This window comes from Oncorhynchus keta, chromosome 24 (genome assembly GCF_023373465.1).
Source record: "Oncorhynchus keta strain PuntledgeMale-10-30-2019 chromosome 24, Oket_V2, whole genome shotgun sequence".
Taxonomy (NCBI): Eukaryota; Metazoa; Chordata; class Actinopteri; order Salmoniformes; family Salmonidae; genus Oncorhynchus; species Oncorhynchus keta.
The window spans coordinates 18,086,342-18,108,870 of record NC_068444.1 but is presented as its reverse complement, the minus strand read 5'-3'; the positions used below and the strand labels follow the sequence as shown (position 1 = coordinate 18,108,870).

The following is a 22,529-nucleotide window of genomic DNA, read 5'->3' as shown; positions in this document are numbered from 1 at the left end:
CTCCACAAATATAGTATCAATATATCATCAACACACTCCACAAATATAGTATCAACACATCATCACACTCCACAAATACAGGATCAACACATCATCATCATCAACACACTCCACAAATACAGTATCAACACATCATCATCATCATCACACTCCACAAATGCAGTATCAACACATCATCATCATCATCACACTCCACAAATGCAGTATCAACACATCATCATCACACTCCACAAATACAGTATCAACACATCATCAACACACTCCACAAATGCAGTATCAACACATCATCATCAACACACTCCACAAATACAGTATCAACACATCATCAACACACTCCACAAATACAGTATCAACACATCATCATCAACACACTCCACAAATACAGTATCAACACATCATCATCACACTCCACAAATACAGTATCAACACATCATCAACACAGTCCACAAATACAGTATCAACACATCATCATCAACACAGTCCACAAATACAGTATCAACACATCATCATCAACACATCATCATCAACACAGTCCACAAATACAGTATCAACACATCAACACACTCCACAAATACAGTATAAACACATCATCATCAAACTCCACAAATACTGTATCAACACATCATCATCAAACTCCACAAATACAGTATCAACACATCATCAACACACTCCACAAATACAGTATCAACACATCATCAACACACTCCACAAATACAGTATCAACACATCATCAACACACTCCACAAATATAGTATCAACACATCATTATCAACACACTCCACAAATACAGTATCAACACATCATCATCAACACACTCCACAAATACAGTATCAACACATCATCAACACACTCCACAAATATAGTATCAACACATCATCACACTCCACAAATACAGTATTAACACATCATCAACACAGTCCACAAATACAGTATCAACACATCATCACACTCCACAAATACAGTATTAACACATCATCACACTCCACAAATACAGTATCAACACATCACACTCCACAAATACAGTATTAACACATCATCACACTCCACAAATACAGTATCAACACATCATCACACTCCACAAATACAGTATTAACACATCATCATCAACACAGTCCACAAATACAGTATCAACACATCATCATCAACACACTCCACAAATACAGTATCAACACATCAACACAGTCCACAAATACAGTATCAACACATCATCATCATCAAACTACACAAATACAGTATCAACACATCATCATCAAACTCCACAAATACAGTATCAACACATCATCATCAACACACTCCACAAATATAGTATCAACACATCATCATCAACACACTCCACAAATATAGTATCAACACATCATCATCAACACACTCCACAAATATAGTATCAATATATCATCACACTCCACAAATACAGTATCAACACATCATCATCATCAACACACTCCGCAAATACAGTGTCAATATATCATCATCATCACACTCCACAAATACAGTATCAACACATCATCAACACAGTCCACAAATACAGTATCAACACATCATCATCAACACACTCCACAAATACAGTATCAACACATCATCAACACACTCCACAAATACAGTATCAACACATCATCAACACACTCCACAAATATAGTATCAACACATAATTATCAACACACTCCACAAATACAGTATCAACACATCATCATCAACACACTCCACAAATACAGTATTAACACATCATCATCATCAACACAGTTCACAAATACAGTATCAACACATCATCACACTCCACAAATATAGTATCAACACATCATCATCAACACACTCCACAAATATAGTATCAATATATCATCAACACACTCCACAAATACAGTATCAACACATCATCATCATCAACACACTCCACAAATACAGTGTCAATATATCATCATCATCACACTCCACAAATACAGTATCAACACATCATCAACACAGGCCACAAATACAGTATCAATATATCATCATCATCATCACACTCTACAAATACAGTATCAACACATCATCAACACACTCCACAAATACAGTATCAATATATCATCATCAACACACTCCACAAATACAGTATCAACACATCATCATCATCAACACACTCCACAAATACAGTATCAACACATAATCATCATCAACACACTCCACAAATACAGTATCAACACATCATCATCAACACACTCCACAAATATAGTATCAATATATCATCAACACACTCCACAAATATAGTATCAACACATCATCACACTCCACAAATATAGTATCAACACATCATCATCACACTCCACAAATACAGTATCAACACATCATCATCAACACAGTCCACAAATACAGTATCAATACATCAACACATCATCAACACACTCCACAAATATAGTATCAACACATCAACACACTCCACAAATACAGTATCAACACATCATCAACACAGTCCACAAATACAGTATCAACACATCATCATCATCATCACACTCCACAAATACAGTATCAACACATCATCATCAACACAGTCCACAAATACAGTATCAACACATCATCATCATCATCACACTCCACAAATGCAGTATCAACACATCATCATCAACACACTCCACAAATACAGTATCAACACATCATCATCATCATCACACTCCACAAATGCAGTATCAACACATCATCATCACACTCCACAAATACAGTATCAACAGATCATCATCATCATCACACTCCACAAATACAGTATCAACACATCATCATCATCATCACACTCCACAAATACAGTATCAACACATCATCATCATCATCATCACACTCCACAAATACAGTATCAATACATCAACACATCATCAACACACTCCACAAATACAGTATCAACACATCATCAACACAGTCCACAAATACAGTATCAACACATCATCAACACACTCCACAAATACAGTATCAACACATCATCAACACAGTCCACAAATACAGTATCAACACATCAACACACTCCACAAATACAGTATCAACACATCATCATCATCAACACACTCCAAAAATACAGTATCAACACATCATCATCAACACAGTCCACAAATACAGTATCAACACATCATCACACTCCACAAATACAGTATCAACACATCATCATCATCAACACACTCCACAAATACAGTATCAACACATCATCATCATCAACACACTCCACAAATACAGTATCAACACATCATCATCAACACACTCCACAAATACAGTATCAACACATCATCATCAACACACTCCACAAATACAGTATCAACACATCATCATCAACACAGTCCACAAATACAGTATCAACACATCAACACACTCCACAAATACAGTATCAACACATCATCATCAACACAGTCCACAAATACAGTATCAACACATCAACACACTCCACAAATACAGTATCAACACATCATCATCATCAACACACTCCACAAATACAGTATCAACACATCATCATCAACACATCCACAAATACAGTATCAACACATCATCATCAAACTCCACAAATACAGTATCAACACATCATCATCATCAACACACTCCACAAATACAGTATCAACACATCAACACACTCCACAAATACAGTATCAACACATCATCATCATCAACACACTCCACAAATACAGTATCAACACATCATCATCATCAACACACTCCACAAATACAGTATCAACACATCATCATCAACACACTCCACAAATACAGTATCAACACATCATCATCAACACACTCCACAAATACAGTATCAACACATCATCATCAACACACTCCACAAATACAGTATCAACACATCATCATCAACACACTCCACAAATACAGTATCAACACATCATCATCACACTCCACAAATACAGTATCAACACATCATCACACATCCACAAATATAGTATCAACACATCATCATCATCAACACACTCCACAAATACAGTATCAACACATCATCATCAACACATCCACAAATACAGTATCAACACATCATCATCAAACTCCACAAATACAGTATCAACACATCATCATCATCAACACACTCCACAAATACAGTATCAACACATCATCATCAACACACTCCACAAATACAGTATTAACACATCATCAACACACTCCACAAATACAGTATCAACACATCATCAACACACTCCACAAATACAGTATTAACACATCATCATCAACATACAATATAAACTAATATAAGCAAATGTCTATATATAGACACACACACACACCACCAAGCTGTTTCTCTATGTAGATGCTATGTGTGTGTGTGTGTGTGTGTGTGTGTGTGTGTGTGTGTGTGTGTGTGTGTGTGTGTGTGCGTGCTAGTGATCTTTCTTTCTCAAACTATATTTATGACCTGGGGGAGGGGTGAGGGAGTGTGAGTGTTCTCAGGATGTATATCCATCACTTTAAGTCTAAATTATTCATACTGAAAATGGAGGTCATTTATCCCCAATGATTAAAGTTAAACTGAGAGAGATTAAAAGGAAAACGAGGGAAGGAGGGAGAGAGGGAAGGAAGGATAGAGGGAGAGAGGATGTGTCTGTGTTGAGTCAAAATCAGGGATTAAGACGTTTTAAAGGGAAATTAAAATGAGAAGCAGTATGGTTCTGGGTAGTTAGAAGTTTAGGTCTATTTTAAGTGTTGTGCGTGCACGTCAGTGGTGGTCGGTGACGTTAAAGATGAGGGACGCCTTATTTCTACTACATGATACTCTAATTTTCCCTATACCCATCATGAGGTTGCTACAACCTAGCCTACCCATGAAAGTTTACAATGTAGGTGCACACAGGTCGAGAGATAGATTTGAGTAATCAATGTGACAGAGTGACACATTCAATACCGCCTTGCACACTCTTGCCTGCATCTAGCTGATAGGGTGTAATCATTAGTCGAATGGTTGCAAACGAGAGTTTCTATTGGACAAATTCAGGTATGTTCATCCCCATTTCGTTCCATTTGCTTCCGTTTAGAAATGTTTTTCAACAGAATCGTCGGAATGAATACACCCCTGATCACCCGCAAACACAGATAACTTGCATAGCAGCCACATGCAAACAGCATGATCACTTTGCTCATTGTATAATTCCTTCTCGCATTTACTCGCGCTTCTCCTCTCCCCTTTTCCCATTGCTTGTGGACTCCACAACACCACAGCTGTCTGTGACCAGGCGAAAACCCCTTTCCGAGCCAAACCTTTATACCATAACCACTAACCACTGCACAGCCTACATCTTTGTCACCATATTAGCTAATGTCAGAGTAGTCAACATAGCTACTAGAACTAACGCATTAGTAAACCCGCTACAATCATGCAGTACAGTGTACAGCTAGCAGTTTAGCAGTTACACCCGTAGGCCCTGGTGGCAATACATTTATAAAACCAAAAGCTTACCTTGACTTGGAAGGGTTCCAGTGTTGGATAGCCATAGCCAGCTAGCTAACATAGCATCTCTCTGTTTGAGCCAGGTTTTTGAGTAGGCTAAACTAGCGAGCTTCATTCTCTAACTAAGTAAGTGAAAGCTAAAAAAAAAATGCTATGAAATATAGCTAGCACTGTCGCTCTCTTGCTTCTCCTTCATTCTGGAAGAGATTAATTTATTAAAAACTGTTCAACTATTGTCTTTCTCTGAGTCAACTATTCACCACATTTCATGCACTGCAGTGCTAGCTAGCTGTAGCTTATGCTTTTGGAACTAAATTCACTCTCTGATGCTTTGATTTGGTGGACAACATGTCAGTTCATGTTGCAAGAGCTCTGATACGTTGGAGGACATCCTCTGGAAATGGTCATAATTACTATGTAAGTCTATGGAAGGTGGTGAGAAGTCAGTGTACCCGTAGGAGAATGTAAACTAGCTGTCCTCCGGCTACACCATGGTGCTACCCTACAGGGTGCTGTTGAGGCTACTGTAGACCTTCATTACAAAACTGTGTGTTTCAATTATATGGCCACATGAATATATTTAGTGTAGTTTTTGTGGATTTTGCAGGTGTGTGTTACCTTAATAATCTGTAGGTCAGTGAGTTGTCTGACAGAGAAGTCAGGTAGGTAGACTCCTCCCCCTCCTATACTCAGCTGACCCACACTGCCTCCTGATAGGAAAGAGTCTGACTGGTTCAACCCACTGCTACCAGAACCAAACCTGTTGACTGGAGATGAGTTTGATTAGATTCTGTCCATTTTTTTTCTCTTACTCACTCTCTTCTTGCTCTTCCTGTCTCTCTCTTGCTCTCTATTAGACCAGAACCAGCACATGAATGTTCACACACACACACACACACACACACACACACACACACACACACACACACACACACACACACACACACACACACACACACACACACACACACACACCACACACTAGGCTGGGCCTTTTGTGTCTGCTTATCAGTGTAAACTGGGTGTTATATAACCCAGGCCAGGACATGTCTTTCTATAGAACCATTTCCTTAAACAGCTTTAATCACTGTAGTTACATAGTTTCCACTGCAGCCATCTTACCCCACGGATTCCAGGGAAATCGACAGTGGATTTCACGCACACACATAACATAGAAACGCTATGCTACTGTAGCATTTAGAACAGGGGAAGCTGGGGTAAGAATGTCCTATTCAATAAATCCTCTTCATCAACGTCATCACCATCACCATTATCATCAACAACATTATAATCACTAACACCAGCTGATAAAATCCCATTGTGTGTTGTTGGGGCCAGGAGTGTATTTACCTATGGACAATGGTGGTATGAGGGCTGGCATTCCATAATAGGAGAAAGCTCCGTTCTCAAAACGAAGAGCCCCCTTACCAATCTCCACCTCAACTTTACCCTGCAATAACGAAACACACAGACAGACTATTAAACAGCAAAGTTGTCATAGATTTCCAAACTTTGGGAAAATACTGGTTGTTTTGCAACCCTAGGTGTATCTGTAGAACCAAGACAGTGTAGTATCAGTGTGTATGGTGTGTACCTGTAAAATCAGGACAAAGTAGTCGACAGGTTTGTTCCTCATATACAGGAAGTGCTGTGGTGCTCCTTTGTTCTTCCTGTCAAACTTAAGTTCCTGAACGACACTGGGGTGTTTGATCAGACAAAGGAGAATCTTCTCTGAGAGATGACATGGCTTGAAGGGCTCCACTTCTTCACACACACACACACACACACACACACACACACACACACACACACACACACACACACACACACACACACACACACACACACACACACACACACACACACACACACACACACACACACACACACACACACACACAGAGAGAGACGGAGAGAGGCAGACAGAGAGAGAGACAGACAGAGACAGAAATAGAGAGAAAAATAAAAAAGAGTGAGAGTGAGAGAGTAGAAAAAGTGTAAACTCACACACATCCATCCACCCATACACACACACACACACACACATCCATCCACCCACACACACACACACACACATCCATCCACCCAAACACACACACACACACACACATCCATCAACCCACCCATACACACACACACACACACACATCCATACACACACACACACATCCACCCATACACAGAGGTCCTACCTGTGGCCAGGAAACGGTGTGTAGTTAGCAGCAGTTGAGGAGATATCTTCACCTTCATCTCATTCTCTGACATTTTAAAGATAGAGAAGTCGTGTTGCTTCCTCTCATGGTGAGACACACGCCTCTTAGTCCTTTTATCAGCTAGGGAACAATCAATGAATCAATTAACCAATCAATCCATCCATCACCAAAACGTTTGTTTGTCTCTCTCTTTGTCAGACACACACACACACACACACACACACACACACACACACACACACACACACACACACACACACACACACACACACACACACACACACACACACACACACACACACACACTGCAGAGAGAGCATTAAGCCCCGATTAAGCCAGTAGTAATTATTTATGGGATAAGTTAATTGCTTCTGATTAATTATGCATCAGATCACGTTATGGGAGCAGCAGGGGGGTTTAAGGGGCGATCAATAGCTTAGAGGGTGATAGGAAGAGAGAGAGCGAGAGAGAGCGAAAGATGCACTATATATGCAAAAGTATATGGACACTCCTTCAAATGAGTGAATCAGGCTATTTCAGCCACATCAGTTGCTGACAGGTGTATAAAATCTAACACACAACCATGAAATCTCCATAGACAACAAACATTGGCAGTAGAATGGCCTTAATGAAGAGCTCAGTGACTTTCAACGTGCCACCGTCACAGGATGCCACCTTTCCAACAAGTCAGTTCATCAACTTTCTACCCTGCTAGAGCTGCCCAGGTCAACTGTAACTGCTGTTATTGGGAAGTGGAAACGTCTAGGAGCAACAACGGCTCAGCCCCGAAGTGGTAGGCCACACAAGCTCACAGAACGGAAGCGCTGAGTGCTGCAACGCGTAGCATGTAAAAATGGTCTGTCCTCGGTTGCAAAACTCACTACCTAGTTCCAAACTGCCTCTGGAAGCACCGTCAGCACAAGACCTGTTCGTCGGGAGCTTCATGAAATGGGTTTCCATGGCCGAGCAGCAGCACACAAGCCTAAGATCACCATGCACAATGCCAAGTGTCGGGTGGAGTGAAGTAAAGATCGCCGCCATTGGACTCTGGAGCACTGGAAACGCGTTATCTGGAGTGATGAATCACGCTTCACCATCTGGCAGTCCGACGGGCGAATCTGGTTTTGGCAGATGCCAGGAGAACGCTACCTGCCCGAATGCATAGTGCCCACTGTAATGTTTGGTGGAGGAGGATTAATGGTCTGGGGCTGTTTTTCATGGTCCGGGCCCCTTAGTTCCAGTGAAGGGAAATCTTACGTTACAGCATATTCTAGACGATTCTGTGCGTCTAACTTTGTGGCAACAGTTTGCAGAACAGTTTGGGGAAGGCCGTTTCCTGTTTCAGCCGACTGCGAGCCAGGCCTAGTGGGAAGTGGAAAGCCTTCCCAGAAGAGTAAGAGGCTGTTATAACAGCAAAGGGGGGACCAACTCCATATTAATGCCCATGATTTTGGAATGAGATGTTGGACGAGCAGGTGTCCACATACTTTTGGTAATGTAGTGTATCTATAAAGAGAGAAGGAGAGTTGTTATACATACTGTAGAGGTCTGTCTCGTCCACAATCTCAGACTTGATGATTTCTTCGATAACATCCTCCAAAGTAACAATTCCCAGGACCTCATAAAAGGGGTCCCCCTCACTGTTCACCCTGTGGACTATAGCCAGGTGGGATTTACCTGGGAGAGAGAGAGAGAAAAATAGGGAGGGGAAGGGAGGGAGGGAGGGGGGAGGAGTGAGAGGTTATAGAAATCAGCATTTACTTTCCGTGATTATGCTGTTATCAAAGCAGATTAAAAATCAACACCATCCAGGAGATTCTTACTGAAAGTAGCCATCTGTCTGTCTGTCTGTCTGTCTGTCTGTCTGTCTGTCTGTCTGTCTGTCTGTCTGTCTGTCTGTCTGTCTGTCTGAATATTTTAAGAACTGTCCACTATGAAAGGCAGTGACTTTGCCAGCATTTTAGCTAAGAATTGATCAATTACACTGCTAAAACAACATCGGAGACACTGTGGTTTCTTTCCATGGCTTGTGAAAAATATCATAATTTTTACAGTTTCATTTCAGTAATTTAGCAGATGCTCTTATCCAGAGTGACTTACAGGAGCAATTAGGTTTAGGTGCCTTGCTCAAGGGCACATCAAAAGATTTTTCACCTAGTCGGCTTGGGGATTCAAACCAGCAGCCTTTCGGTTACTGGCCAAACGCTTAACAGCTAGGCTACCTGCTTACATTTCATGTAAGACTCCTCATCTCCCAACTCCTTCCTAACCCCCTTTCTTTCCTGAATCAGCCTCCATCACAGGGGGGGGAGGGGGAGGGGGAGAGGGGGAGAGGGGGAGAAGGGGAGGAGAGGGGGAGAGGGGAAGAAGGGGAGGAGAGGGGGAGAGGAGGAGAAGGGGAGGAGAGGAGAGGAGAGGAGGAGAGGGGGAGAGGAGGAGAGGGGAGAAGGGGAGGAGAGGAGAGGGGATAAGGGGAGGGGGAGAAGGGGAGGAGAGGAGAGGTGGGAGGAGGAGAGGGGAGAGGGGGAGGGCAGAGGAGAGGAGAGGAGGAGATGGGGAGAGGGGAGAGGGGGAGAGGAGGAGAGGGGGAGAAGGGGAGGACAGGAGAGGAGGAGAGGAGAGGGGGATAAGGGGGAGGGGGAGAAGGGGAGGAGAGGAGAGGTGGGAGGAGGAGAGGGGAGGGGGGAGAGGAGGAGAGGGGGAGAAGGGGATGAGAGGAGGAGAGGAGGAGAGGGGGAGAAGGGGAGGACAGGAGAGGAGGAGAGGAGAGCGTGCAACGTGTTGGTTATCAAATGTTTCTCTGCGTGTGCTCACTGCTCATTGTCTGTCTGCATTGGATTTGGAATTATGTTTAATAACCTGCCCAGGGACTGTGGTTGAAAATGAGCTATATGACTAAAACTGGCACTTTTAATAAAACATTGATTAATGTGCACTGTCCCTGTAAAAATATAAATAATCTGAAACTCAAACGTAATATATAATGAGTGTACAAAAAAATGTGGAACAAATGCTCTTTCCATGACATAGAATGACCAGGTGGACCCAGGTGAAAGCTATGATCCCTTATTGATGTCACTTGTTAAATCCACTTCAATCAGTGTAGATGAAGGAGAGGAGATGGGTTAAAGAACGATGTTTAAGCCTTGAGACAGTTGAGACATGGATTCTGTAAGTACAGTGTGCCATTCAGAGGGTGAATGGGGAAGACGAGAAACTGGGAATGGTAGTAGGTGCCAGGCGCACCGGTTTGAGTAAAGAACTGCAACAGTGCTGGGTTTTTCACACTCAACAGTTTCCTGTTTGCACCAAGAATGGTCTACCACCCAAAGGACTTCCAGCCAACTTGACTCAACTTTGTGAAGCATTGGAGTCAACATGGGCCAGCATCCCTGGTCTCCTCAGATGCTCTTACAGACAATAGAACATATCTGCCAGTGAACTGATCCTCTGGCATCCACAGCAAGGGAACCAGCAGCAGGGGCAACCCAGTAATCATGTGTGTGGACCAGCTTAAATGTGACACCGGCCTGGAGGAAGAGGAGACTGCGTCTGCAATGGTGAGACAGGCAGCTCTGGAAGTTCCATTTCTACTGCCGTCGACCACAGACAACCAGATGATGATGAATGTGATAAACATACATTTCATTGAAACTGTGACTGTTACTTTGAGTCACTCCACAAAAAGAATGTTGATTGAATAAGGCCCTCTTATCCAACTCATTTCCATAATTAAACCGTTCAGATGACCATCTCTGAGCCCTCACGGACAAGCTAACCGTGTCAATCTGAATAGCATATGAAAGAAGCCCTAGTCCTTTTAAATAAGCTCTCGTCCTAGTGGACACTGCTGTCTCCGTCCCAAATCTTCCAGTGTGATTCCTGCTAACTGTCAGAGCACATGAAATCTACTTATGTTTACCATGAAACACACAGGAGAGAAACCATGCCTGTTCATGTCATCCACTCAACAATCTACATTACTTTTATATTGCTGCTAAGAATGTACTGAGTATAAACACAAACCCTTCACACACACACACGCACGCATGCACGCAAGCACACACACACACACACACACACACACACACACACACACACACACACACACACACACACACACACACACACACACACACACACACACACACACACACACACACACACACACACACACACACACACACACACACACACCTGCGCATTCCCCTGGCTGACGGCTGAACACGATGATTCATACTCTGGTTGTCATGGTAATTAGAAGAGATTATTCCAGCCTCCAGCTTCCTTCAACATTCTTACATGGATGGAGACACTAAGGACCGTTTACAGTCACTTTGTGACGTCTCTTCTGCTAGCCTAGCAGTTAGAACACTAGGGCAAGTAACTAAAAGGTCGCTGGTTTGAATACCCGAGCCGACAAGGTGAAAAATCTGTCAATGTGCCCTTCAGCAAGGCACTTAACCCTAATTTGCTCCAGGGGCGACGTTCTTCCATGGCTGACCCTGTAAAACAACATGCACTGCACCTATATTATTATACATTTTTATAGCTTCAAGGAAGTTGTTTAATGGATTATGAATATGGATAATAACTTTCTGTGACATACAGAAGCCTATACCACTCACCTCCACTTGGACCTGCTGAGCCTGTGTCATCTTATATGACTGACTGTCCAGAGCGTAACTGGATTCATATACACCCTGGATTCTCTGCTTTTCAGGATGAGGGAAGTGGTGTAATGGAACGGGTAAAGGCTAACTTGAACACTGCACTTATCTATAGATTACTTCTGTCAAACCTGCTGAACAATATCATTGTTTTTTCTCATAGACCATGTGATACAGCGTGGAGGTGACTGAATGGCAGTAATCATGTGATTTATAAACGGTGAGCTCATTAGTCTGTGTGCTCTGATTGGTAACATGTATGTATTTTCTTACCAAATGGTGGGGCATTTCATACATATTTATCTGATTTTGCATTACATTTTTTCTCTTTACAACAGTGTATACTGAGCTCAGGTGTGAGTGGGATCTACCTGGCCCAGGGGCGGACTGGGACCAGAAAAAATGTTTTCCTTGAGGCCCCCACATCGGCCCATTTTTTGTTTTACCCCCATTATTATCCAGATAATTATAATTTTGCACAAAAAAAACAATTGACAGGCCCACTGGCCCAAAAATGGACCAGCCTGAAATGCCAGATGGCCCATCCGCCCCTAGCCCGACTTGAAATGCCAGATGGCCAGTCCGCCCCTAGCCCGACTTGAAATGCCAGATGACCAGTCCGCCCCTAGGCCGACTTGAAATGCCAGATGGCCAGTCCGCCCCTAGCCCGACTTGATATGCCAGATGGCCAGTCCGCCCCAAGCCAGGTCTGAAATGACAGATGGCCCATCCGCCCCTAGCCCGGTCTGAAATTCCAGATGGCCCGTCTGCCCCTAGCCCGGTCTGAAATGCCAGATGGTCCCTCTGCCCCTAGCCGGTCTGAAATGCCAGATGGCCCGTCTGCCCCTAGCCCGGTCTGAAATGCCAGATGGCCCGTCCGCCCCTAGCCCGGTCTGAAATGCCAGATGGCCCGTCCGCCCCTAGCCCGGTCTGAAATGCCAGATGGCCCGTCTGCCCCTAGCCGGTCTGAAATGTCAGATGGCCCATCCGCCCCTAGCCGGTCTGAAATGCCAGATGGCCCGTCTGCCCCTAGCCCGGTCTGAAATGCCAGATGGCCCGTCCACCCCTAGCCCGGTCTGAAATGCCGGATGGCCCATCCGCCCCTAGCCCGGTCTGAAATGCCAGATGGCCCGTCCGCCCCTAGCCTGGTCTGAAATGCCGGATGGCCCATCCGCCCTTAGCCCGGTCTGAAATGCCAGGTAGCCCGTCCGCCCCTAGCCCGGTCTGAAATGCCAGATGGCCCGTCTGCCCCTAGCCGGTCTGAAATGCCAGACGGCCCGTCCGCCCCTAGCCCGACTTGAAATGCCAGATGGTCCGTCTGCCCTTAGCCTGGTCTGAAATGCCGGATGGCCCGTTCGCCCCTAGCCCGGTCTGAAATGCCAGGTGGCCCGTCCGCCCCGAGCCCGGTCTGAAATGCCAGATGGCCCGTCCGACCCTAGCCCGGTCTGAAATGCCAGATGGCCCGTCTGCCCCTAGCCGGTCTGAAATGCCGGATGGCCCGTCCGCCCCTAGCCCGGTCTGAAATGCCAGATGGCCCGTCTGCCCCTAGCCGGTCTGAAATGCCAGATGGCCCGTCCGCCCCTAGCCCCGTCTGAAATGCCAGATGGTCCGTCTGCCCTTAGCCTGGTCTGAAATGCCGGATGGCCCGTTCGCCCCTAGCCCGGTCTGAAATGCCGGATGGCCCGTTCGCCCCTAGCCCGGTCTGAAATGCCAGGTGGCCCGTCCGCCCCTAGCCCGGTCTGAAATGCCAGATGGCCCGTCCGACCCTAGCCCGGTCTGAAATGCCAGATGGCCCGTCTGCCCCTAGCCGGTCTGAAATGCCGGATGGCCCGTCCGTCCCTAGCCCGGTCTGAAATGCCAGATGGCCCGTCTGCCCCTAGCCGGTCTGAAATGCCAGATGGCCCGTCCGCCCCTAGCCCCGTCTGAAATGCCAGATGGTCCGTCTGCCCTTAGCCTGGTCTGAAATGCCGGATGGCCCGTTCGCCCCTAGCCCGGTCTGAAATGCCAGGTGGCCCGTCTGCCCCTAGCCGGTCTGAAATGCCGGATGGCCCGTCCGTCCCTAGCCCGGTCTGAAATGCCAGATGGCCCGTCTGCCCCTAGCCGGTCTGAAATGCCAGATGGCCCGTCCGCCCCTAGCCCCGTCTGAAATGCCAGATGGTCCGTCTGCCCTTAGCCTGGTCTGAAATGCCGGATGGCCCGTTCGCCCCTAGCCCGGTCTGAAATGCCAGGTGGCCCGTCCGCCCCTAGCCCGGTCTGAAATGCCAGATGGCCCGTCCGACCCTAGCCCGGTCTGAAATGCCAGATGGCCCGTCTGCCCCGAGCCGGTCTGAAATGCCGGATGGCCCGTCCGCCCCTAGCCCGGTCTGAAATGCCAGATGGTCCGTCTGCCCTTAGCCTGGTCTGAAATACCGGATGGCCCGTTCGCCCCTAGCCCGGTCTGAAATGCCAGGTGGCCCGTCCGCCCCTAGCCCGGTCTGAAATGCCAGATGGCCCGTCCGACCCTAGCCCGGTCTGAAATGCCAGATGGCCCGTCTGCCCCTAGCCGGTCTGAAATGCCGGATGGCCCGTCCGCCCCTAGCCCGTCCTATTACCTCTCTTGAACTCCTCCAGCATCACATCCAGTTTGGTGTCTCTGAACACACAGTGCATGGGGTGTTTGTAGAACTGGGTGATGGTCTTCAGCGGGGTGCAGTCATCCGGGTCCACGAACGCCAGGTCTTTGACGAACAGGATATCAATGATGTTGGACCTGTCGTTCTCATAGACCGGGATCCGGGTGAACCCACTCTGCATGACGTCAGACATAGTACAGAAGTCTAGAACAGCATCTGAGGAGAGCATGTAACAGTCCGCCAGAGGGGTGTGAACTTGTTCTATGGTCTTGGTGCGTAACTCCAGGGCGCCCTGGATGATGTTGAGTTCCTCTTTGACCAGATCGTGGTAGGGGTCTGTGACGCGCAGCATGGCTACCAGTTTCTCTCTGGTGTAGAAGTTACTGATCTCCTGGTGAAGCATGATGTCTAGGAGCTTGGAGATGGGGTAGGAGATGGGGAAGGAGACCAGCATTAGAAGCCGGGTGGCCCAGATGGTTTTGGAGGCGATGGCTAGGCTGTGTCTGGACGCCACAGAGTGAGGCAGGATCTCTCCTATGAAGAAAATCCCGAAAGTGCAGGTAGCAAGGGAGGTGGGAGTCATCCCTATAATCTGGCACATCCACACCACGAAACAGGTGTTGGTCAGCACGTTTCCGAGTACCACAGTACATAGGATGTAGTTGCCATGTTTACGCACGGATTCGATCTTGTGTGTGTATTTTTGTTCCTTCTCGGTGCCGCTGTTTTGGAGAACACGGAGCTCGATGGGATCCATGGCTAGCATACTGATGTTCAGCCCGCTGCAGAGCGCAGAGAGCCCCAGTAGCATCACCGACACCCCCAACTGGAGCCACACATCCGCATGCGGGGGTCACCGCGGCTAGCCAGAAGTCTCTGGTGCTGAAATGCTCCCACTTCACCCCATCAAACGCGCACATGGAGTAGTATTTGATCCACTCATCTTTGCGCAGGTCTTTGGCGAGCAGCTCCACTATAGAATCAGAATCAAATTCCAAGAAGGTCATCATCAGACAAAAGAAAAACGCACAATAACATGTAAGATTATTATTATTTTTTAAATGTAAACTGAGATCGAACAACAATAAAAACGTAACTATAGACTAAATAAACGGACCTAGAACAGAGTTGTGGCTGGACGCAGACCTGAAGGAACCCAGGAGCTCGATGTCAGAACTCCGAGCATGCTCGTCCACGCACGGGTTCTGTTTGGGAGGGACCTAAATTCAAATTGATATTTTATCACGATATTTAGGTTATTTCATAATTAGTAATTAATACATAGCTTTAATGGTACATGGTCAATACACTGAATAAACTGACCAGTCTCTCCCCCTCCCCTCGCTTTCGCTCTCCACCTGGTTCTTCTATGAAGGCGATCCATGGTGCGGCAGCGGCAGCTTCTGGTCTCCTACTCCCAGAGTGGTTGTTGGCTCTCTGTGTAACCGAGGATGCTGCGTAGTAAACCCGCAGCATGAAGCGCGTACCCTCGGTCGCCTGGAGTAGCCCGTCCTGCACTGACATCTCCCCGGCTTTAGTGTCCTCTGGGCGGACGCCAAGCAATCCCTTCGCCTGGGCTGGGAGAAAGAAGAGGAGGCTGATAAGGGTGAAGAGGTGAAACGACAGCTGGCGGTAGGGATGAGTTGAGATGCGATGAGGTGAGGAGGAAGCTACCGCAGCATCAGCAGGCATCATGCTGAATAAACTACAGAGGGACATTGGCGGAGGTTGGGTCACGTGGTTACGGTTTTTACGCTGGCTCTGCTTGAATCAGCATAACAGCTGGACAGCCACACACCGAGGAAAGAGAGAAGAGAGGGTTGGCCGTGAGCGAGAGAGAGAGCGAGTGAGAGAGAGATCGGGCATGTGTGGGCCTTACAAAAGCCCATGCAGTACAATGACCTAATGTCTTTTTGCTTGCCATTACATTCTAAAAATAGAAGACAGGAAATGCCCCATCATCAGAGCTACTTCCAAGGGTGACTGTCTGTCGCTCCGTGCAGAGACCACAATCATAGATTGTGTGTGTTTTGTGTGTGTGTGTGTGTGTGTGTGTGTGTGTGTGTGTGTGTGTGTGTGTGTGTGTGTGTGTCGTTTTTAGGGGTTATTTACTTTACTTTACTGTTGATATTTTTGACTACTTTTACTCCACTACATTCCTAAAAAATAGATGTACGTTTTACTCCCAATCATTTCCCCTGAAACCCAAAAGTACTGTAACATTTCGAATGCTCAGGTCGGACAACAACATGGTCAAATTCACGCACCTGTCAATAAAACGTTTGTCATCCCTACTGCCTCTGTTCTGGCAGACTCACTTAACACGAATACTGTGTTAGTAAATGATGTCTGAGTGTTGGAGTTCGACCCTGTCTGTCTGTAAATGGTGCTGTCTAGTTTGCTTAATTTAAGGAATTTGATGTATAGCATTTACTTGTGCTTTTTAATTTTTCTCAAGTATTACAGTTGAGTACTTTTTCCACTTTTTTTTTTACTTTTTCCAATATACTGAAGTATATTTAAAACCAGATACTCAATTATTATTTTACTGGGTGACTTTTACTTGAGTGATTTTATATTAAGCTATGTTTACTTTGACTAAAGTATGACAATTGAGTACTTTTTCCACCGCTGTATGTATAGTCTCGCTAACACCAGACTGAGGCACAGCATGCTCTGTAGTCACGTGGGTCGTGCGTCAGCCAGGCTAGTGCGTACGTGTGCGTTTGTTCATTTTGTATCCCTGTTTGTCTATAAAGACTATTTTTTTCACAATCGGCATCCTCCTCATCATCCGAGTCATTACCATCACAATCATCCTCATCATAATTACCAGAATAATTATCATCCTAATCATAATTATCATCATCAGCATCATTATCACATTGGGTCAGTCGATTTGTTCGAGAAACTATTATAGAGTATTCCATGAGATGGCAGTGTAGACTCTCCACCAGCTCTGGAATCAAATTCCGCTGAAAGGGCTCTTCAACTGAAGTTGAGCTGTTCATTTAGCCTCCTGGTGTGAGTAATGTCATTTCATTTCACATTATAGGTTATAGACATTAAAGTTATTTAATTAGTGTAGTATTAAATGCATAGTTGCATTTTAAAACCAATAATAGGTTATGGGTCAATGTTTTGGGCCTTATTTCTAATGTTCTAATTATTTATAACCACAATTATTATTGATATATTATTTAGACTTTTCAGGAACCAATCAGATTTAGGCAAACGACATTTTCTTAATTGTAGGCCTGGTGCCAAAGTCCATTTAAAAGATATTTTCAGATTTTAGTATAGCCTACATGTTAAACTAATGTAAGCCATACAACGAGAAATGTGGTCATATTTAGCAAAGCACGCCATTCATTTGGTTTAATACTATGATAAATCAAAACACAGATAAGAACACGGAGGGACTTGGGCCATGTTCATTTGATTAACAGTGAGTCCAAAAATATTAACCATAGAGACGACAATATTCCTTGTTCCAAAACGTTGTGTCCTGCTGAGCCGGCCCTTGGTTGCTCTTTCGTCCAGTGGTAGGCCAACCTCTCTGCCTCTGCTATTCTCCTCCTAACCCAGCAGATTTCACACAAAAGCACGCTTCCCCTCTTCAGGTCCTCACACTTCGTCAATATTCGTGAGAGCGAGCGTCAACAGTGCCTTTTAAGCCGTGACCCTTTCCTCACCTGTTTGAGACAGTTTGTCTAAAATCCTGCTTGTGGTGTGTCCGTAAAAAGCCCATTCTCACTCCTTCGCCCCCGCTCACTCTCTGCTACCATGCTCCAAAATCACCTTTATTTGCCAAAATATATTTTCATTTGGAGGCATAATCGAAGTCAGATATGAATCATTTTAAGGAAATAATAAGCCATATAACCACAAAAATCTAAAGGTCTTATTGATCTCTTAAATTCTGTTCAAATCTTAAAGCTACATACATTTCAACAATATACCTTTTCATATAGGCTATAATTGCTTCACAGACGAAATGGCTTTTACATGTAGAGATGTGTTCGTGGTTCTACTGTCTGTTACACTTTCCACCATGTAAATTATTATTTTTCGTTTATAATATAATATTATTGGGCTATTAGAGCTGTTGCTGTTGTTATTATTATTGTCATAATTATTAGTATGTTATTATTAGGGTATAGGATGGTGGTGTTGTTTACAGTTTGTATAGATTTTTTCACCTTGGATACAAGGCCAGGGCTTACTTTTGTTTATTTTTTGTTGAATGGAGTCGAAAAGTAATAGTTTTACTAAAGTCATAATATTTAACATTTAGTCATTATTTTATCAAAACCTTCCGAAAGTAATTACTCAAAGTCAACGATAGGCTACACACACTTTCGATGGCTTATGCCACTGGCGTAAATAGTTAGTAGGAAAAGGGTGCCGTGAGAAAACATTCGACAAGTGTTAAAAGCAGAAGAATAGTGTTGGTTGGCCTACGTTATTTTCTAAGTCGAAACGAATTTGACACTTGGCAAATTTTCCGTGCAGTGATGAGAAACACAATAAAGTCAAGAAATGCACGTCTGTCTGAAGGTAGCGAGTTCACCAACACTCTCACCGCAGATCGATTTTAGCACAACAATCTTCTACGATTTTTCTATCTTAGAAACACAACTTTAATGTTCTTCAATTGTGATAATGTGCTATCACAATTGAACTCCAATTGTTTGATGTAGTTGAAATATATTTTCACATAGGTAACAACTTGTTTCTATAATGTTATTCAAGTCTTATATGACGAGAAAATAAACAATGAAGTAGCCTAGTCCTTTAGCGAGCCTTATTGGTCCTTAATGTTTTGCTGTAGGCTACTTATTTCATGTAAGGTACTCTTTATATTATATTTAATTTAGTTGTAATTTCTGGAAATCTTACAGACTGTGGCTTTATCCCATCTATTTGAGTAACAGAACAATGTAATTTTTTTTTTTACAAATTGCATTCACCATAGCCTATCCGTCTCCATATTGTTCAGGGAGTGGGGCACGAAATACTTGTTATAAATCCCTTTGTGTTCTATTTAACATTTGAATAACAACTAATGGGGAAACAAATCTAACCTTTATGAAAATCACATACTGTGTATACCTCTCAATCCCAAACACTTTACACAATATGTCTTCGACATCTTAAAACACACATCAAAAGGCTCCAAATGACGTCTATCTGCCATAGACATGCAGTGAAAGACCATAACCCGAAGAGGGATTTTGTTCGGTTGCCATATGACCGATACAGCCGTGGCGGGACATATCAACGACTAATTCCTTTTCCTGGTAAAGTGATGGATCAAGCGAAGATCCCACTGCGATATGAAGATATTGATATATAGAGGTAGAGATGTTTGGAGAGGCTGAAAGGGAGGCAGAGGTTTGCTCCCCGTTGTGAGAGGTGCATATTTGGAATAGATGGACAGGGTCTTATAGGACCCTGGGGTGCGTGTCTGATCCTGGACCACGTATCTATGAACAGTTGCTGACCCATGATCGATGAACAGCAACTGGCTCGTTGCTCTCCGTTGCCCTAGCTGCTAAAGACGTTGTTGTACATATCCCTTCGATGTTTGTCTCCACATTACCTTTGTTTTTCTATGGTTCTCTTTCGGTCAGTTTGTAGAGCATGGCGCTTTCAACGCTCGGATAGTGGGTTCGATCTCCGGGGCCACCTATACATTAATGTATGACTGTGCATTTCTTTGCTCAAAAGCGCCTGCTAAATAGCATATAGAGTTGAACCAGGCCTCACGAACTTTCAATAATTAATATCGAGATTTCTAAGAGTTGTTTGAATGTCATAATGTTGGTGCGTTCAACATGAAGTTGGTTAAGTAGACAATACAACCTGTTAACTTTAACAGAGGGGATTACGCAAAGTTCTTTCCATATCTTAGTCTTCCAAATCACAGTGCATCGGGCACTTTCTCTCCACGGAAGTAGCCTACAATCAGTGACCTCAGACGACTAGAGCCATTAGGCTGAGACGAGCCAGACCGAGGTGAGGCGAAGTTGTTGGGATAACCACCAGCGACCAAGCTGTGTGTAGGCCCTCTGATCAAAGAACATCTGGAGAGAGACTTTATACAACCTTTTTATATGTATGTTAAATCTGTAGGCTGTAGAGTTCTAAATTGGTTTTAAATATGTTTTTGGAAGCGCACCAAGTACGGCTGAGTTTGGTTGTGTTCTCCAAAGCTCATGGTTGATCATGGTTAAGCCTGTAAAGCGCGATGAAGTCACGGGTTAAACTGTAAACATATTAGCACAGATCAAACTATGAGAAAACATTAGCCTGGTGATCGAAGCTGCTCTATTTGAATAAAACACAATTGAATACAGATTTAGTCATTACACAACCTACTTGTGCGTAGAACCAACACAACAACATATGTTATCGCATAGCCAACTAGTAACTTGCCTTGTCTTGTTGGCCTTACTGATCTAGGACCGTTCCCCAATGAATTCACTTTTCAATCACAGTGTATAAAAACCGTTCCGTTCAAAAGTTTAACAACATCAATAGGTCTATATTTAATTGATTTACTTTGACGTTTATTTGTTTTACATTCAACTTTCTTTCATAAGATATTTGTGATTCACAGATAATTGGATAATATAAAAGATCAGGCTCCTACGTGGCCCTGCAATTGTAATTTCCGTGATTAATTCGATTTGTTTTTTTACCCAAATCCTCACTTATTTCCAAGATCCATGGTCCACTAGTTTTTGCCTAAGTAGGCTATTTCTAGAGAATACTTTTGAATAAACGGTTTTCATAACGCTTGTTTTTAATAATTTCATTTGTTATAAGGATGTGTTGGTATTGCTTTGTCCGAGAGTGACAAAACATGAAAATATATTGTTGCCATTTACAAGAAGGAATGAGGCCTATATTTGACTGGTAAAACGAGGAAATGGTCATTTGTCCTGCACGGTAGGCCAAATAAGGCGTCCCTCTCTCTCCCCGTTTGTTTTGATAAGCACCGTTATTTGACGTGTTTCCATGTAGTTTCTTCCTCTATTGACGTTCTGCGTATAAGCCAAGTCCCTCATGGGAAAACCATAAAAATAACTTTGAAATCTAAAATAGGCCTACATTCACATGAATGTTATGATTTCATTATACATTTGTTTTATACACAATATAATTTACATGAAAATTGATGTTTTGTGGCAGGCACATCAAGTTCACAAGTCATACAAACAAGAAATAGTCTGTTGTTGAGCTCACTTAGAATATTGATAAATAGCCCCCCCGATCACAGTTTTCTCCCCTACACCTCAAGGTTAGTTATGAAAAAAAAAACACTGCTGAGTCCTGGAGCGGGGCGGTGCTGCTTCGTCTCCGGCTCATGGCCCTCTCTATCGGGAAGGCTGGCCCAGGGCGTGCGCTACCCTTTCCAGATCTCAAAAACACGGATGGGCGGGGGGCGCAGCGGGAGACGGACAGAAAGAAAGACAGATCTCTTCCCTCAAAGGAAAAGGAGAGTGCATTCGGACTATAAGGTATAACTATAGCTTCTCTCACTTTCCCTCAAACCGTAGAGGACGGCCTTAATTTTAAAAACAGTGTTCCATCCGTGGTACCAAGCCAGGAAGATGCCCAAACCGACGACATGTCCCTT

The 22,529-nt window shown here is 44.2% G+C and overlaps 1 pseudogene; it reads right to left on the bottom strand.

The window, feature by feature from the left end:
• LOC118377711 (metal transporter CNNM4-like) overlaps window positions 1-16,576 on the bottom strand; it is a 33,529-nt pseudogene extending 16,953 nt beyond the window's left edge.
• Window positions 16,577-22,529: the final 5,953 nt, after the last annotated feature.